At 42.2% G+C, this 20,824-nt stretch overlaps 1 non-coding gene across 1 annotated transcript; it reads right to left on the bottom strand.

The window, feature by feature from the left end:
* Positions 1 to 20,233: 20,233 nt before the first annotated feature.
* On the bottom strand, positions 20,234 to 20,305 carry TRNAL-GAG (transfer RNA leucine (anticodon GAG)). The gene has a single exon. It is a non-coding gene; the product is annotated as a tRNA-Leu (tRNA).
* Between the last annotated feature and the right edge of the window lie 519 nt (positions 20,306 to 20,824).

The following is a 20,824-nucleotide window of genomic DNA, read 5'->3' as shown; positions in this document are numbered from 1 at the left end:
CAGTCACCATCCAGTTATCACTTGAACTTTAAGCCCCATCTGTGAGCAACTGAGGCCTCTGTCAGAATCCACCCACCAACCAGGCCTAGGCCTGGGGTCTGTGTACAGAGAAGCCATACCTGGGGATGGACTTCCAGGGTGGGACCAGGCAGTAGAACTCCTTCTGAAGGCCTTGAAATGCTCCATCTCATTTTCTGCTGCCCCAGTGTCTCCAGGAACAAGTCCCCAAGATGTTTTCAATGGCCAGGCTCATTCTGTGTCTAAACCAAACCTCCCTTGAAGGCCAAGTAGTAGCATTTGGCAAGCCATCCTGTCCCTCCGCCCTGGTTGAACAGGAGATGGTGGTTCCCAACCGCACAAGACTCTGCCGAAGGCTCCCTAGGTGGATGCCCTGAAGGCTTCATGGGCTGTGCCCGAACAGTGGGTGATGTGATCAGCCCAAGTGAAAATGAAAGTCGCACCGTCATGTCTGACTCTTTGCAACCCCATGGATTATATAGTCTGTGGGATTTCCAGGCCAGAATACTGGAGTGGGCAGCTGTTCCCTTCTCCAGCTCCAGCACAATCAGGGACTGTGGAAAGAATCTTGTTCATCCAGCACCACAAGAAATGTGAGGATTGGCACACAGCTAAGGTACCGAAGGGCTGAGGCATAGCCCCCATCAAATACACACAGGCTCATCTCGTACTTGGGTGATAAATAGTGACTTTCCCGAACCAGCTGTTCAGCTTCCTGAACAATCTCCTTCCCCCGTAGATCTTGACTCCCAAATCTCAGGGGTTCTCTCCACCCCAAGTGCAGTTCTCATCCTGAATGACCTCAGCTACACATGATCTTTTGGTTCCTTGATCAGCCCACTTCCTGTCACCGTTCCTCCTACCCCAGTTCAGCCATCCATTCTCTTGACGTCACCTGGAAACCTGCTGTTACCTGGAACTGTGCCAGCTCTGAAACTGTGAATGCAGATGGCCGGTCTCTGACCACCGTCTCCCAAATCCTTTCAGCTTTTTCTCGGTTCCTCTCCCTGCTTTATCAGTTCACTTATCTGGCTTCACTGAGACCTCTTATTTCTTAACCCCTTTAGTTTCCCCTTATCCATCATCTTGTCCTGAGTTCAGTTGTTCTTTCTTCAGATTCTCCTGGAAACATCAAAATCCTGACTCCAGCTTGCCAGCCATAGTCTTGGCACCCATACCCAGGAGGCACTGCCAGAGCACAGAAAATGCAGGTTGCCCTCACTGCCAACTGTAGCTTCCTTCTGGTAGTTTGCAATGCTAGCAGAAGTCCTTGCACACTTCCAGTGCCTGGCTGATGCCCCTCTCCAGAGTCCGTGTTAAATGCCCCTCACTATCCCAGACCCACCACCACACAAGCTTGTCCTGGCTATTCGCATAGGTCACTCATAGTGCCACATACAAATTAGAAACCACCAGAAAGAAAATACTACAATGTCTCGTCAGGTTATCTACTCACTTACCAACCTCTCTAGGCCTTCCAGTCGCCCCCAGGCCCTATGAGAAGATGTTGAGCTCTCTTGGCAAAGGCAAGGCCTTGCAGCTTTATTACTTCTTTGAATTGGCTCTTGCTGGAGTCACCAGGAATATTTTGTTGTGTCCATTGGATGTGTTTCATCATCTTCCCTTCCTTGAATGTGTTCAAAACTCGTGACCTTCGTGCTTCTGTTCCTATGTTCCCACAGTCTCCAGTTCCCCATCTTTCACCTGTGTGATGACCTTTTGTGACTCCTCCTCTGTTTGCACTTGTTCAGGTGGCAGTGTTTTGGGGAGTTCACATAACCTTTTTGAATATGCTCTTTCTGAACTTTAGTATCCATTCTGGGGCATCACTGATCATCTTTGTGCTAAGGACTACAAGGATCTGTTTCTAACTGCAGAGTTTCTCCTTGGAATTTGGGGGCATTGTTCTGCTTGCACATTCAGCATCTCTACCTGGATACGCCACAGACTCCTCACATCTTATGGTCAGAACTGAGCTGACATAGTCCCTACACTAAGCCTGTTTCTCTCCCTGAATGATCCCATTATCTTCCCGGTTTCCAAAGCCAGTAGCCTGGGCACAATCCTTGCCCTCTTTCTTTCCCATATTCATTAGAGCCAACCCGGCTCCTCTGTCTTGCCTGTGCTCACATCCTCTTCTGTTCTCTGAAGAGTGTGAGAGCAAGGACACATCTGAGTCACCTGTGCACATCCTAGGCTTTCAATAAATGTTGAATTAATGAGCAGTAAATTCTTTGAGGCAAGTGTTTTCATCGTGTTACAGATGATGGAGGCTCAGAAAAGCTAAACAATTTAACAGGCATTCAGTGAGCAAAGGGAGCCAAAGTCTGAACCTAGATCTGTCTAAATCCAGAATCTGAGCATTTACATGTTTGTGCTATGTCAGATTTGGGGAGGTGGCATTTTTCTGTGCCAACATCCTGCCCACATTTATGGAAAGATGAAAGCTAAGCATAGAAGATATTTGCATTCTGAATTGAAGTTGGAAACAAACTTTCACTTCATCTCTTAGACTTTGAAATTCCATTTGGTCTCTGTGATGATGTCTGACAGATAGGGTCCAAGGCCCTCCACGTCATTGGGAAAGTTCTCTTAATCGTCTCTGCCTGATGCTGGCTCAGAGTGCCCCTCAGCACCCTCTCCCCCAGGCTTTCCTTTCTCTCCAGGCGGCTGTGTGCCGTCTTGCAGTCATGATCAAGGTCCCTTTTTGCCAGTGTGCTCCATCTCTAACAGAAGGCAGCAGAGCCTAGAGCTTCCCCTTACACACACACACCCACACACACAGACACACATGCACAGACACACACACACACACTTACTATCCTGTTGGAGTCAGGGCTTCTGTGCCCCAGGCTTTTCTACAAAGTGAGGAGCTGGCTGCAGCTTTAGTGAGGTCAGCCAGGTTGTGAGCACCTCTGACATGCCCTGTCCACATGTCTGGCTCAGAGTGGGTCTCATTGCAAGAAAAACACGAGATTTATTGAGCATGTAGATGGCAACTGAGAGGATGAGGATGTAGGAGGTCACCGGGGGGTGGTGGGGCATGAAGAGTGAGATGAGAAAGAGGACAAAGTTCTACTCCTAGGAAACTTCGATCTTTGGAGAAAGAGAAGAAAGCAAGGCCTGTGGAGGGGGAGGGGGGAAGAAAAGTCAGAGGATGATGGGTAAGAAAATATGATATCATGTAATTTATGAGTTAAAGCTGAGTACTGAGGAATTGATGCTTTTGAACTGTGGTGTTGGAGAAGACTCTTGAAAGTCCCTTGGACAGCAAGGAAATTGAATCAGTCATCCTAAAGGAAATCAGTCCTGAACATTCATTGGAAGGACTGATGCTGAAGATGAAACTCCAACACTTTGGCCTCTTGATGCAAAGAACTGACTCATTTGAAAAGACCCTGATGCTTGGAAAGATTGAAGGTGGGAGGAGAAGGGGATGACAAAGGATGAGCTGGTTGGATGGCATCACTGACTCAACAGATATGGGTATGGGTGAACTCTGGGAGTTGGTCATGGACAGGGAGGCCTGGCCTGCTGCAGTTCATGGGGTCGCAAAGAGTTGGACACGACTGAACAACTGAACTGAACTGAACAACAATAATAATGAGAAAGAGGAGAAAGGAAATCATTAATTAAATGCTTATTCTGTGCCAGGCTGTGTATCAAGCAGTAGTTCCTATGCTGCTACTGCTGCTAAGTCATTTCAGTCATGTCCGACTCTGTGCGACTCCAGAGACGGCAGCCCACCAGGCTCCCCCGTCCCTGGGATTCTCCAGGCAAGAATACTGGAGTGGGTTGCCATTTCCTTCTCCAATGCATGAAAGTGAAAAGCGAAAGTGAAGTTGCTCAGTCGTGTCCGACTCCTAGCGACCCCATGGACTGCAGCCCACCAGGCTCCTCCGTCCATGGGATTTTCCAGGCAAGAGTACTAGAGTGGGGTGCCATTGCCTTCTCCGAGTAGTTCCTATACAGTTATACATTAATTCTTAAAAAGACATTATGAAATAAATTCTTCTTACAAATGAAGAAAAATGTTCACCGTATTTGGCCAAAAGTGAATCACTGCTAACCTTAGTAAGATAAAGTTTACTGAAGGAAAGTGACTGGAAGTGAGATTCAAATAGGTTGAGTAGTTATTCAGTTCAGTTCAGTCTCTCAGTTGCATCCGACTCTGCGACCCCATGGACTGTAGCACACCAGGCCTCCCTGTCTGTCACCAACTTCCGGAGTCTACCCAAACCCATGTACACTGAGTCAATGATGCCATCCAACCATCTCATCCTCTGTCGTCCCCTTCTCCTCCTGCCCTCAATCTTTCCCAGCATCAGGGTCTTTTCAAATGAGTCAGCTCTTTGCATCAGGTGGCCAAAGTATTGGAGTTTCAGCTTCAACATCAGTCCTTCCAATAAATATTCAGGACTGATTTCCTTTAGGATGTACTAGTTGGATCTGCTTGCAGTCCAAGGGACTCTCAAAAGTCTTTTCCAACACCACAGTTCAAAAGCATCAATTCTTTGGCACTCAGCCTTCTTTATAGTCCAACTCTCACATCCATACATGACTACTGGAAAAACCATAGCCTTGACTAGATGGACCTTTGTTGGCAAAGTAATGTCTCTGCCTTTTAATATGCTGTCTAGGTTGGTCATAACTTTCCTTCCAAGGAACAAGCGTCTTTTAATTTTATGGCTGCAGTCACCATCTGCAGTGATTTTGGACCCCCCAAAAATAAAGTCAGTCACTGTCTCCACTGTTTCCCCATCTATTTGCCATGAAGTTATGGGACTAGATGTCATGATCTTAGTTTTCTGAATGTTGAGTTTTAAGCCAACGTTTTCACTTTCCTCTTTCACTTTCATCAGAAGGCTTTTTAGTTCCTCTTCATTTTCTGCCATAAGGGTGGTGTCATCTGCATATTTGAGGTTATTGATATTTCTTCCAGCAATCTTGAATCCAGCTTGTGCTTCATCCAGCCCAGTGTTTCTCATGATGTATTCTGCATATAAGTTAAATAAGCAGGGTGACAGGAGGCAGGAATGGAGAGAGAACGGATTATTCTTTCAAGAAATTTGTTTGGGAAGTGAAGAAGCAAGACTGCATGGTGAATAGAAGGGGGAAAGAGTATCAAGAGAGGTTATGTTTTAGTACAGAAGAGGCTTGAACATGTTGAGAATCTGAGAAGAGATGTAAAGATGATTGAAGACACAAATGGGAGCAATGGGAAATTAACAAACCAACATGGTGGGAAGACACAAGTCAAAGGCTGTGAGTGGGATGTCCTTACATAGTAGAAAAGGGGGTCCATTCTCAGAGACAAGAGAAGAGGATTTGGAGAGGGGATGGGTGTAGACAGATTTGTGACTGTCAGATGGGAAGTGAGGGAGGTTGTGACTTATGCTGCCAATTTTCTTAAAGAAGAAATGGAATGAAGAATAGAAATACAGCTGGACTTTTTTTTATCTGAGAGTGAAAGGCTGGAGTAATATAAGGAGCTTGAAGACAGAGGTAGTCATTAAAGTACTCCCTGAAGGGTGGGAGAGGAAGTCATCCCCAAAGTTAAATGACTGCCAGGTGACTCTTACAACCCCACAGAAAGTGCGGGGGCTCCAGTCTCCTTGCTTTTACTTTTTATTACGTCAGCCAGCAGGTGCTAGAGCAGACAGGCAGGTTAGTGCATTGATCCCAAGTCAGGATACATCTAAATGCCTTAAGTGGGTGGATTCCAACATACCGTGAACACTAAATGAGGTCACCGAGGTTGATGCCAGCACAGCACTGACGCAGACTGTGTGGCCCAGGGAACATTGACTGCTCCTGTTCATAGATCCCCTCAGCAGTAAACTGAGGACAGTAAACCTAGACAGCATATTAAAAAGCAGAGACATTACTTTGCCAACAAATGTCCATCTAGTCAAGGCTATGGTTTTTGCAGTAGTCATGTATGGACATGAGAGTTGGACTATAAAGGAAGTTGAGTGCCCAAGAATTGATGCTTTTGGACTGTGGTGTTGGAGAAGACTCTTGAGAGTCCCTTGGACTGCAAGGATATCCAGCCAGTCCATCCTAAAGGAGATCAGTCCTGAGTGTTCATTGGAAGGACTGATGTTGAAGCTGAAACTCCAATTGTTTGGCCACCTGATGTGAAGAACTGACTCATTTGTAAAGATCCTGATACTGGGAAAGATTAAAGGCAGGAGGAGAAGGGGAGGACAGAGGATGAGATGGTTGGATGGCATCACCGACTCAATGGACATGAGTTTGGGTAAACTCCGGGAGTTGGTGATGGACAAGGAGGCCTGGTGTGCTGCAGTCCATGGGGTCTCAAAGAGTTAGACATGACTGAGCAACTGAACTGAACTGAAACTGAGGACATTATATTAGAGATATAGCTCTGACATTTGGGTTCATGTGGCCATTTCAGAGAAGTCTAAATTCAGTGATTCTCAAAGTGTAGCCCGCTTCTAAGAGAGCACTTTGAAGAGTTTCTTGGAAAGTCAGATTCCAGGGCCATTGCCTAGAGCGTGGGAAGGACAGAGTCTCTGCATTTTAATAAGCTCCACAGGGAGACCCTGTACTTGACCTGTATCCTGTACTTCCGTGGGTCTTTCCCCATTTGATTTATGCAGAAGCACAATCTGAGGCCAGACTATGGCATGAGTTGTGAACTTACAACAAGAGACACCAAGACCATTAAATTGTGGATAACTGAGGCTCTTGGGTGGCATTTAACAGGAACTCTTTTCCCAGAACTTTCCTGGTGAAACTAGGGGTAGGCTGCTAGTTTTCAGCCCACTGTATCCTGGCTTTAACCTCATCTGCCTTCATTGTGACATCTGTCAATATACCCTTCAGCCCAACTGTTGTTTAGGGTTTTAGTTGCAGAAAACAGGTCTTATCCTTGTTTCTCTTTTTCAAAATGTCTGGCTATTGGGAAAATAACTTAGGAAAAGATAACAAATGCTTCATTATGATTATCATTCATTACATCCTCATGGCTCTTTAAAGTTTACAGAATAATTCTATACACACTCACCTTTTATCCCACACAGCTGAGATTTATAGAAAGATGATAACTTCTATTGAGAATTACATTGACTAAGGTTCAGAGTGATTAGGCAGCACGCACATTGTCATAAAATAGGGTGATGACAGAGCTAGAGGCCACTCTATGTGTCACAGTCCTTTCAGTGGCTCTAACCAGACACCACAGAGTGGCTCATTAACAACAGCAATCTAATTCTCATAGCCTGGAGGTCAGAAGTCTGAGATCAGAGGGTCAGCCGAGGATCCTCTTCTGGGTTTCAGACTTTTGGTCACATCCTAACAGTGGAAGGTAGCTAGGGAGCTCTACGGGGTCTCTTAGAAGGGCACTAATCCCATTCATAAGGACTCCACCCTCATAACCTAATCACCTTTGCAGGTCCCACCTACTAATATCACTTTTCTGGGTAGAATTTCAACATAAAAATTTCTGGGAACACAAATATTTATATTAAGGCCCCACGATCTTCTATCTTCAAGCCTAGAGTGCTTCCAAGTAATTAAAATCAGAATAAGACCTTTTGACTCTCCCTTTTCTGCAACCAGACTGTATAAGCACCTACATTTTCTTAAACCACATCCTTAACTCCAGCCTCTTTGTCAAACCCTCACCAAGATGCTTGTCAGCCTCCAGCCTGGGATCACTTCAACGAAGCTGAGTTCTGGTCTAGATAGGGTTTCTGATGAACATTTCAGAGCATCAGATAAAACTGCTCTGCAGCATTAGGAACCAAGGTCTTTACTGGGTCCTCATGTCCTCCTGAATCTTCCCAGGTGGTGCTTGTGGTAAACAACCTGCCTGCCAACGCAGGAGATATAAGAGACACGGGTTCAATCCCTGGGTCGGGAAGATCCCCTGGAGGAAGAAATGGCAACTGGCTGCAGTATTTGCGCCTGGAAAATTCCATGGACAGAAGAGCCTGGCAGGCTACCATTAGGGAGTTGCAAAGGATCAGACACTACTGAAGCAACTTAGCACGTATGCACTCACAGCCTAATCTTCTGTCTTCTGGAACACTGAGGCTGCTCCTGGTATATGTTTCCAGCTACTACAGAGATGAGTGAGATGACCAAGGGTGAAAGTACCAAGGCAGAAGCCCCAATGGAGGCAGAGGGAAGCCCCACGGAGGCGTGTGTCCTGATGCTGAGCACTTTTTCATCCCAGCAGTCGACTAAAATGTATTGGGTATTTAAATTGTTGCTAACTTCATGACTAAAGTGTCAAACCTAATTTTTTAAAACTTTAGAAAATATATTTGAAAAGCTCTTTAAATGGAAACTTTTTTTTCTGCCAAGTTCCACCATAGCACACATTTTTACAGCTCTTATAATTCCTTGAAAAAACTCAGCATATAATAGAAGTGCTGACAGATGCTGGACCATAGCAGCCGGTCTAACAGCTCAGCTGTATTTATTTTTCATTACACTTGACTCTAATTGGTACTGGTTTAACTGTGGCTCATACCAGCAAGAACCTTTTAACTCAACATCAGCCCAGAGAAACTTTTTTCTCCCCATATCTTGGCTCTTAATATTAGAGATTGCCTATATTTCTCCTCCTTCAAACTATCTTTCTGTTTACAGAGAGGCAGTTAGATTTATTTTTTAGGAACATGGAATTTGAAATAAAAAGACCTAAATTTTAATCTGGGCTCCTCTGTCAAGTTGACTTTGGAGTCATTTAATCTCTGTGAACCTGCTTCCGCATCTATAGATGGGGCATGTAATTTTTACCTTGCAGAGCAGTGATATGTATCTTGTAGAAGGTCAGTATCAGGTAGGTAATGCATCTAGCAGAGTCCTTGGAACATATTAAGAATTTGACGTGTGCACGCTAAGTCTCTTCAGTCATGTCCGACACTTAGCCTATGGACTGTAGCCTTCCAGGCTCCTCTGTTCATGGGATTCTCCAGGCAAGAATACTGGAGTAGGTTGCCATGCCCTCCTCTGGGGGATCTTTCAGACCCATGTATCGAACCTTCGTCTCTTCTGTCTCCTGCACTGGCATTTGAGTCCTTTACCACTAGTGCCATGGTATTTGATATTATTTTCCACATATTCTATATTTATCAGTATTATAACTAATGATGACAATGCTCTATACAGAAGAAGAACCTCCTATCCAATTAGTCTGTGTGGGATTTTCTACTACTTTGATTAGTTGCAAGACCACTAACCCATATAAGAAAAAACCCTTTGACAATTCCACAGAGACCAGGCCCTTTTTCATTAAAAAGCCAGAAATCTGGGGGAAAGATATAACCATGAGTTCCAAGGCTGCCTGGATCTTCCCAGTTGCTCTGGGATGCTCCTGGGTGTGGGAATTCTTCAAATGACTTTCAAGTGGCCTCCTTAGAGATGCTGACAGGTCCAATCAAACTCTCTTCTACTGGGTCCTGAGATGAAAGGAAGTGGCAGAGGTGTCTGAGAAATAAAAAAGGTGACTGCATAGTCCTGAGGAAAGTACCTCGGGATAGAGAAACACACAACCCTAGCTCTTGAATTCTCTGCAGTGTACATCCTCAAGGAGGCAACATTAATAAGAAGAGTGTCTGCTCATCTACATAAAGCCACTCCGGAATTCTGGCTGGAAGCCCTTCAGTGATAGCAAAGACTCTGTTGAGGGAACTCAATGTGGACTTACTCTGTGAACCCACCTGGATTTATAATGGCAGATGGAAGGAAAGCATGTTCTCATTGATTAACTGCTATGGAAAAGGGGCTTTACCTAGGTGGCAGAAACTCATGGTGACCCTTCAAAGCCAGGATGGTTATTGCTCTTTTGCAACTAAGGATGTGAGACTTGGAGAGGCAAAGTGACTTGCTAAGGCTACCCTGGGCTGAAGAGACCAGTATTTGAGCCCGGGTTCTTAGGAACTCTTGACCACAGACTAAACTATGGGGGAACCAAAAGAATCAAAGAACTCATGCTAAATCTTATTTCATGGCCCCAAACATTTTAATAACAAAAAGAGAAGTTTTAAAATAAAAAAACAAAACTACACAGAGTCCTATGACCTTATCAGGCTTCTTCTTTTTACTTTTCCATGCTATCTTCATCCTGGGAAGAGGCAGAACCATAACTGAGCAGGTTAAGATTTTAGAGATGTATGAGACGCCTGCTGTATGCAGTAGCTCCTAGATGTTTAGTACACAATAGTTTGAACCACTTGTAAGCTGTCATGTAACGGTTGAGATGATATTGGGCTTCCTTTTGTGGTTGTTGCTCTGTTGCTCGATTGTGTCTGACTCTTTGCAACCCCGTGGACTGCAGCCCTCCAAGCTTCCCTGTCCTTCACCATCTCCTGAAGTTTGTTCAAACTCATGTCCACTGAGTTGGTGATGCCATCCAACCATCTCATCCTCTATCGTCCCCTTCTCCTCCTGCCCTCAGTCTTTCTCATTATCAGGGTCTTTTCCAATGAGTTCGCTCTTCTCATCCGGTGGCCAGAGTATTGGAGCCTTAGCTTCAGCATCAATCTTTCCAATGAATATTTGAAATGAATGAGAGATTTCCTTCCAATGAAGGACTTCCAGGAAATCAACCCTGGGCTTTCTTAACAGGGCAGATGAGCTGCTGCTCATGCAGCATATAGATGTACAGAGAGTGTTAATGAAGAGGAGGGCCAGTGTGGGCCATCACCATGAGAATGAAGGTCTTAGGGGCCTGAGGGCCATCTCATCCAACTGGCAGCATCACTTGAGTCTGAGAGTCCCTAGATTTGGGTACAGAAAGCAGAGACACATAGAAGTGTGTTCTCAAGCTGTCTCCTCAAGCTAAGCCCAATTCAATGAATGAACTTTTATTATACTAGTCATGGATTTCTGCTAATTAGTATTACTCATATCCATTATTTAAAAACCTTAAAGCTTATAAAAGTATCTCTTTAGCAATTTAACAACACATAACAATGCCATCCAGAGAATAGTAGTTATTGTTCTACCTTAGTTCCTTCAGTCTTTTTATATGCTTATTTTGCTTATTTGATATTAAGTATATATAGTGTAAGAATCTTATTTTTTCAGTTAACATTATAATGTTAGAATTCTCAAATGCTATTAAACTCATCTCAAAAATGTAACTTTGAAAGGCTGCATAAAATCCATACTATGAAAGTAATATAATTTAGTTAGCATGTTAACTATGTTGACTATTTAGGCTGTTTCAAAATGTTTACTATTAAAATTAATGCTGGCTTCCAGCCAAGATGGGGCTTTGACTTCCCAAATAAGCCACCTCATCCTATTCTTGCACTCTAGACACTTATCACAGTAGATCAGTGATTTTAAATATATAAAAGCAGTCAACTCCATGAGCCATAAATAGTGGAGACACATCACTAGAGAGCTGAACTGTAATCTGATTGAGCATCAGAACCAGAAATTTGCAGGAGTAGCCAAGAACTACTGGCTTTCAGGGTAAATGTGGAAGTTCAAGACAAGCATGACTACCATGTGTGGTGGGGTGAGTAGTACACTGTCCAACTCCTAAAGATTCCATTCACAGTGTAGTATAAATGAATGGTTCCCATCTCCATTACCCAATCCCTGACATTGTGCTAAGGAAGATAACTTATGTGAAAGACACAGAGATGGAATCCCCTGCCTGAGAATAGGGAGTGCAAAGAGCTACAAACCCCACCCCATGCTATGGCTAATAATAAATTGTAACCAGGTAATTTAGATGAAGCACAGATCTGCTTGGTCAGGACATGGATCTAGCCACCCATTGTTTCTGAAAAGTGCTTTGTATATGTTGACTATTATTTCGAGTATGCACTTACTGTTCTAAGTCTGTTGAATCTTTTAGTAACAGTTTTGCTTGAAACTATAAGACAAAGTAGGATCCAGATTGTAAATGAGTGGGAGTAGCGGATTCTTAACAAAAGATGATTGCCAAATTTTCAGTAGGGTGTTGTAAGATGGCTTATGGCAGCAGTGGCAGCTGGGTAGGTAAGAGGTCTACTGTGGGTCACCTTGTGGCCCTGGGTGACACCCTTGCTCTTATGGGTCTTTGGCTCAGCACAATAAGTGGGCTGTTAGTGGACCCCCAGATACCTCCTTCCCTTCTGACATTTTATAACTTAATCTTCTTCTGAAATAGGCAAGGTTGGAGGAGTGAAAGTCAACTGATACAGCTAAAGACTATACTCAGAAGCTGCAGTGTTCTCCCTGTCCTGTGAGTGATGACAAAGATTTGATTTCTCTGCGTGGTCAGAGTGGTAAGGCCTTTTCTCATTGGTCTGGGTCCCCAGGAGAGCTGAACTTTATTCCTGACAAAACAAATGTCCCCACAGGGAAGAGTATTTTGGGGAAATTAGTAGAGGTGAAGTGTAGGTTGCTGCTAAGTCACTTCAGTCATGTCCGACTCTGTGTGACCCCATAGACGGCAGCCCACCAGGCTCCCTTGTCCCTGGGATTCTCCAGGCAAAAACACTGGAGTGGGTTGCCATTTCCTTCTCCAAGTGTGTAGGTTAGGAGCAGGCAAAGGGAAGAAAATGACTGTTACTGAGGAACTGCCTGATGTGTGCTGATCACTATGCTAGATATTTAGTAGATATTTCTAGTTCTGATGATAGTCATATGAGGTGGGATTTATTTTCCCTAGTTTGCAGTTGTAGCACTTAAAGCTCAGTGAAGGAAAGAAAGTTTCCAAGTATGCTGTGCTCAGTCGTGTCTGACTCTTTGTAATCCCATGGACTGTAGCCTGTCAGGCTCCTCTGTCCGTGGGCTTTTCCAGGCAAGAATACCAGAATGAGTTGCCATTTCCTCCTCCAGGGGATCTTCCCTACCCAGGGATCAAACCCCTGTCTCCTGCATTGGCAGGCTATTCTTTATCACTGTGCTACCTGGGAAGCCCCTTGCAAGTATATTCAACAAGTAGAACAGAAGAACCAGAATAAGACTGCAGTCTTTCTGGATTCTGTTCTTTTATTTCAGCATGTTGCCAGAGGCTCCTCCTTACACCCTCTGTCAATCAATAAGAGTAAGACTTGGTGGTATGTGACCCAACTCCCGCCACCCCACAACCCCGCAGTTGGTACATGGCAGAATGAATCTGTGGCCCAAAGCCCATTATCTGAATGCCAAAAACAATGCTTACATATTTCATCTTCAGTCTGTGTTCCAAAATCTGTCTTCCATCTAGAAGAAAAGCCTACATTAAATCATATAATTATTCTTGGATTGATCTTACTCCCACTCCAATTCTTAAAGTTGTGAATTAATTTAATTTGGGTGATTTAGGGAAACAATATAGTATAAGAGAAAGAATACAGAATTTGGCTTCATATTCTGGCCTCCACCACTTCCAAACTGATTCATATTAAGTAAATCACACCGTCTTCCTGAACTTTAGTTTCCTCATATGTGATGTTTGGATAATGATGTATAAATCAGAGAACGTTTCCAAGACTAAAGCATAAAATGCAAGTAAGTTCCCCACTACAATGCTTTATTGATTCTTAATAGTTGTAAATGCCCCTTTTGCATCAGCGACAAGTATTTCATCATTGTGACTCTAAATTTTATATAGAAAATAAGGTCATACAGGAGACAAACTGAAAGCACAGAAACAGACCCACTTAGGTATAGATTGCTCACATATGATGAAACAATCAGAGTGGAAAGGAGGGAAAGATCAGAGTGGAAAGGAGGGAAAATGGGTCTGAAATTTTATTTTTTACACAGAAAAATTAAATGTATTGCTACTTCACAAGATACAAAAATATCAACTGCTTTTGGACCCAAATGTCAACAACAAAATTGTACAATTTTTGGAAGAAACTATAAGAGAAAACACATTTGACCTTTGCACAGATAAAAATTTCTTAAACAAGATAATACAATGTTAACTACAAAATAAGATGGATCAATTTGACTACACTAAAATATAAAAATTATGTTTACAGAAGTCTTTTATTTTTCAGAAGTCATCCCATTTTGGGGATAAAATGTCAAAGGAAGGTTTGCTATTATTTACCCCCTACTTCCCTGCCCAACCAAAGAACAGCAGTTTAGACAATCACATATGGAGCAGTGTTTTTGTGGAAGTCCAGGAGTCCAGTGGAGAAGTTCCAGCACATCACTGGAGAAATAATAAATAAAATAAAATTCTGAGATGTGACACATTGAAGTGGGTAAGAAAGTTTCCCTTTACCTGAGTCAATCAACACCCCCCACCCCCACAAGGTAGCCTACCTCAGTGCCAAAAGAGATTTTCCTGGCTCATGATTTCTCCCACAGAGGGAAGTGAGAGTGTGAGTGACTATCCAGTTTCCCCAGCTGTGTGGGATGTCACCAAAGTGACCACTTCTTTCTAACCCCACCCAGAATACTGAGGTGAGCTGCATGACTGGGGGCAGGAAAGTGTCTGGGAGAATAGTAGCCAGAACTCGCAGAGGACATCAGTGGGATGAAGACCCAACTAACTGCTTCACAGAGTCCACCAGAAAGCCACCCATGAGCTGCTGCAGTTGCCTCATCTCTGGATTCCCCCAGTTGACTAATACTGGGAATTAATTGTTAAAAATGTCCATATCACCAAAGCCATATTTAAATTCAATGCAATTTCTGTCAGAAGTCTGATGGCATTTTCCCAGAAACAGAAAAAAATGGTCCTAATATTTGAACAGCCCCACAAAATACCTTGAAAAGCCAAAGCAATAATGATAAAGAAGAACAAAGCTGTAGCCTGTACACTTCTTGTTTTCAAACTATATTACAAAGCTATAGTAATAAAAATAATATACACTGGCACAAAAATAAACACAGTCACCAATGGAACAGAATTGAGAACCTAGATATAAACTTATGCATACAGAGTCAATTAATATTTGACAAGGGGTCCAAGAATGTTCAGTGAGGAAAAGATAACCCTTTTAATAAATAGTATTGGGAAATCTGGATATCCACACACAAAAGAATGAAACTGGATTCCTGTTTCATTCCATTTACAAAAATCAACTCAAAGGATTGAAGACTTAAATGTGATGTCTGAAACCATAAAACTCCAAAAAGAAAATATAGAAAAACATTCCTTACATTAGTCTTGGCAAAGATTTTTTTTATTATGATACCAAAATAAAAAATAAACAAGTAAAACCACATCAAACTAAAGAGCTTCTGCATAGCAAAAGAAACAAATGAAATGAGGATGCAGCCTAAGAAAACATAAGGGACTCATACAACTCAATACCAAGGGGAAAAAAACCCACAAATAATCCACTTGAAAATGGGCATAGGACCTAAATAGACATTTTTCCAAAGACCACAGATGATCAGCAGGTACATGAAAGCACGCTTAACATCACTGATCATCAGAGAAATGCAAATCAAGACCACAATGAAATCACCTCACACCAGTTCAGAATGGCTTTAATAAAACCAGAAAAGAGAACAAGTATTGGTGAAACCATAGAGAAAATGCTGTATATTATCACCCTGTTTGTTTAACTTATATGCAGAGTACATCATGTGAAATGCCAGGCTGGATGAAGCACAAGCTGGAATCAAGATTGCTGGGAGAAATATTAGTAACCTCAGATACACAGATGACACCACCCTTACGGCAGAAAGAGAAGAGGAACTAAAAAGCCTCTTGATGAAAGTGAATGAGAAGAGTGAAAAAGCTGGCTTAAAACTCAACATTGAAAAAACTAAGATCATAGTATCCAGTCCCATCACTTCATGGTGAATATATGGGGAAACAATGGAAATAGTGACAGACTTTATTTTCTTGGGCTCCAAAATCCCTGCAGATGGTGACTGCAGCTATGAAATTAAAAGACGCTTGCTTCTTAGAAGAAAAGCTATGACCAACCTAGATAGCATATTAAAAAGCAGAGACATTAGTTTGCCAAAAAAACTCCGACTAGTCAAAGCTATGGTTTTTCCAGTAGTTACATATGGATGTGAGAGTTGGACCATAAAGAAAGCTGAGTGCCAAAGAATTGATGCTTTTGAACTGTGGTATTGGAGAGGACTCTTGAGATTCCCTTGGACTGCAAGGAGATCCAACCAGTTATCCCTAAAGGAAATCAGTCCTGAATATTCATTGGAAGGACTGAGGTTGAAGCTGAAGCTGTAATACTTTGGCCACCTAATACGAAGAACTGACTCCTTGGAAAAGACCCTGATGCTGGGAAAGACCGAAGGCAGGAGGAGAAGGGGATGACAGAGGATAAGATGACTGGACGGCATCACTGACTCGATGGACAAGTTTGAGCAAGCTCCAGGAGTTGGTGAAAGACAGGAAAGCCTGGTGTGTTGCAGTCCATGGGGTCACAGAGAGTTGGACACGACTGAGTGACTGAACTGAACTGACAGAGAAAACAAATCTTTGTGTATTGTGGGTGGGATTACAAACTGGCACAGCCACTATGGAAAACAGTATAGAAGTTGCTAAAAAACTGAAAATAGAACTATGACAATATCCAGTAATCGCATTTGGATATATATGCAAAGAAACAAAACCACTATCTCAAAGTGATATCCACACTCTTATGTCCAAAGCAGTATTATTCACAATAAAGAAGTTCCAAAAATCAAAGTATAAAAATACAAACAACTCAATAGAAAAATAAGCAAAGACTTAGGTACCTCACTTGCCTTACCCTAATCTCAGTCCTGTTTAAGGATTAAATGAAAACAGTGTCCAGCACATAAGAAGATCTTAGGAAATTATATTTATAATTATGATTATGACTTTCTGTTGAGGTTATTTATTTTTGTTATTGTTATCATCAATCTGTCTTAATCTCTTACCTCTCCATTTCTGTTCATTAAACTGAAAATATAATGAAAATCCCTTTGGAGAGCAAACATTCATGTGAAAATGCAATGGATTCAATTTAGCTATTCTCTCATCCATGTATTCATTTGGCAACATTTACAGAGTGTCTGGGATATGGCTGAATTAGGTTGTTTACTGGAGATAGAGAATAAATAAGGCACAGTCTGTGTTCTCAAAGAGCTTACGTCTGGGGGCCAAAGGAAAGAACAAATTCAGGTAACGATAGCAATATGGCAACAGCTATAACAGAGGGATAAGTTGGGTCTAGGGTGAGCCCAGAGGAGAAATCACCTATGTCTGGCAAGATGAAAGAAATCTTCCAGATGGCAGTGATAGTGGATACAAGTCATGAAAAATGAAAGGCATTTCAGAAGCCTGCCAAAATATAATGGGTTCTTTCCCTTGCTCAGGGTATTCCTCCATACAGTGAAAATGCATAACACATACAGAAGAATCACACGTCTCTGAGATGAACTAGACTGCAGAGATCATCAAGTGCCAAAGGTAATCAACTAGAGGAAGTACCAGCCCTCTAGCAGGTATTCCAATAGCACTGAGTTATTTTTAGCTGCTATAATAACTGGGGTGGGGTTACTAGCATTTTGTGGGCAGACAGCTGGAGGGAGTAAACATCTTGTAATACACAGAACAGTCCAGCACATGGAAGAGCTGCATTTACAAAATGCCAACAATGCTTCCTTTGAGAAGCACTGAAGACAACCCATTGTTTATAGACACATATGAGATCAAAAGAGGCTTCCCAGGTGGCCACAGTAGTAAAGAACTGACCTTCCAAAGCAAGAGACATAAGAGATGCAGGTTTGATCCTTGGGTTGGGAAGATTCCCTGGAGAAGGGAATGGCAATCCTCTCCAGTATTCTTGCCCAGAGAATCCCATGGACAGAGGAGCCTGACGGTTTACAGTCCATAGAGTTCCAAAGAGTCGGATACAACTGAAGTGACTTAGCACCCATGAGATCAAAAAAGGTGAGACAAAAATGCCAAAGACTTTAGGGCAATTATGTGCACCCTGTCTGGCCCAGGTCTTTCTAGAGCAAGGCTCAACTTCTAAGTCTTTTGCAGTTTGTGAATCACAAGCATTCCCTGAGGCAGCATCAAGTGTGAATTACGTATAAGCTGGGCCATGGCCCTTTTTCCTCCATAAACATTGCCCTTATTGCCACTACACCACCAACTGGACATCCCAAACAATGTGGACCAGAAAGTTCACCTTGTAACTTACAACAACATCTTGCGGTCTATCAGATAAGTGTCCCTGATCTTTTCCTTCTTCCAAAGGAGTCTTTCAAATGCTTGAAGAAATACCTTTTTCCTTTCTATCAGTGTTCTATCAATAAATACCTATCCCTCCTCAGAGATCCACACATATGATGATCTCTGTATTTAAAACGAAACTTTAAAAAAAAATTATATTTTTTACTAAAATGCACACATTAAACTATCTCCTAAACCAGAAAGCATTGGTTTTTGCTATTGTTTTTAACATGTTGTATTTCATAGAGTTTTCAACTCATCAGGAAATTTCATTGGACTGAGGAATTTTTCTTACACTGAAGTATTGATGAGAGAAAAAAATTGACCTAGAAAAATGTGAAAACTTTACTTAACAATATTAAACAGTATTTCTCCTAGTTATCCACAAATTAATGATAATCTTAATAATATTGAACATTTTCCTATAAAAGTTTTATATTATAAAAAGTAACTCCTGATGGAAAACTCAATGCACTCAATATGATTTCTGATTTATTTCATGAATAAAATAAGTAAGGTAATTTTTTTTAAAATGCTGCCATAAGATAGACTGGTAAATTTTTAACAATATTTGCTAATAAGGAATCCACCTAAAATGAAGGAGATCCAGGTTTGATTCCTTTGTTGATATCTTGGAGAAAGAAATGACAGCCCACTCCAGTATTCTTACTGGAAGAATCCCAAGGACAGAGGAGCCTGGTGAGCTATAGTCCATGGGGTCGCAAAGAGTCATATACCACTGAATGACTAACACTTTATATATTTTACCACTTTACTATACCTTGGAACAGCAAACACTGGTGTGATGGTTAGCATCAAGTCAGCAGATGTTATTGTATGTTTTAGAGTTAATATTAAAGACTCAGGTATATAATCATTGCATAAGATCATGTTTGACATCCCTAGAAAAGGAGAAGTCAAAGTAGTTCAGGACCAGAAGGCACAACCTGGGGCAGAGGTGGATTACTCTGACTTTCTTATAGCTTATCATAAATATTTTGCTTGACCATAGTATTAGAGAACTACAGGATACTCAGCTTTCCTCCAACTGGGAAAATTTATCCGAGCTAGAAGGGACCATAGAAGTTCTCAAAATAATTCCCCTATATGGAAGAAGAAGCAGAGACTGTACACAAACTCACAGGATGATATAATGGGGAAGCCAGAATTGAAAGTCAGACTGGTCTCATAATTATAAAGTCAGCATCGGAAAGGCCTTCAGGGTCACTTAGTAACCACCCCACTTCCCTTCAGTAGGTATCCTCTGTGCTTTCTGACTCCCACTCCAGAGTTGTATCAATGTTCCATGACTGTACACCAATCCACACTGGTGATGACACCATACACAAATCTAAGAGAACTTTTAAAATCATTTTCCTTTATTGAAATGCACAAATTAAGTTCTTTATTGATTATGTCAGGAAGAAGCAAGGAAGTCTCTGAGCAAGCAAAATTTTTCATTAAATCCATACTCATTACTTACTGGAAATACTCCAGATTCCCACATGGAGCCTTTTAGTACCTTCTTTGTATACCTTTTATACACACAAGTTCCCCTAAGGAGAAGCAGAACGTTAGAAGCAGGAGTTGGCCACAGGGACTGAGACAGAAAACTAAAAGGGCAAAAATGAATTGAAGAAGTTTCACTATGGCCATTTAATAGTAGAGGTACTCAGAGCCCATGTGTTTTCAAGGGGGGGAAAGAAAAGGTCTCAATTATCTGAATCTTAAATTGTTAGCATAGATACCACTCAAGATACTTTTCAGAGAGTTTATCCCCATTTTGCTGATCCTATTTAGAAAAACATGTTTTGCCCAATGGAGACTCAAATCATTGAAAACAAATAGCTATGACAAACCTAGATAGCATTTTAAAAAGGAGAGACATCACTTTGCCCACAAAAGTCCATATAGTCAAAACTATGTTTTTTCCAATAATCATATACCGATGAGAGAGTTGGACCATAAAGAAGGCTGAAAATTTGTCTCACAGTTGTGTCTGATTCTTTGCGATCCCATGGACTGTAGCCAGCCCAGCTCCTCTGTCCATGGAATTCTCCAGGCAAGAATAAAGGAGTAGGTTTCCATTCCCTTCTCCAGAGGATCTTCCCAACCCAGGGTTCGAACCCGGGTCTTCTGCATCTCAAGCAGATTCTTTACCAACTGAGCCACTAGGGAAGCCAGTAAGAAGGCTGAGTACCAAAGAACTGATGCTTTTGGTTATTAAGTGACCCCGAAGGCTTTTCTAATGCTGACTTTATAACTCTATAAGACCTGTCTGACTTGATGCTGTGGTGCTGGAGAAGACTCTTGAGAGTCCTTTGCACTGCAAGAAGATCAAAACAGTCAATCCTAAAGGAAATCCACCCTTAATATTCATTGGAAGGACTGATGCTGAAGCTGAAGCTTCATTGCTTTGGTCACCTGATACAAAGAGCCAACTCATTGGAAAAGATTCTAATACTGGCAAAGACTGAGGGCAGGAGGAGAAGGGGGTGACAGAGAATGAAATGGTTGGATGGCAACACTGACTCACTGGACATGAGTTTGAGCAGACTCTGGGAGCTAGTGAAGGACAGGGAAGCCTGGTGTGCTGCAGTTCACGGGGTTGCAAAGAGGTGGACATGGCTTAGTGACTGAACAACAGTGAAGGTACATTTCTCAGAATTAGAAAAAAAAAAAGATGAAAAACTTCAA

The sequence above is a fragment of the Bos grunniens genome, chromosome 11 (genome assembly GCF_055505025.1).
Source record: "Bos grunniens cultivar Pamir isolate PY7600 chromosome 11, Bosgru_T2T1.0, whole genome shotgun sequence".
Taxonomy (NCBI): Eukaryota; Metazoa; Chordata; class Mammalia; order Artiodactyla; family Bovidae; genus Bos; species Bos grunniens.
Note: the sequence above shows the minus strand (reverse complement) of the source record. Positions and strands in the feature narration are given on the sequence as shown.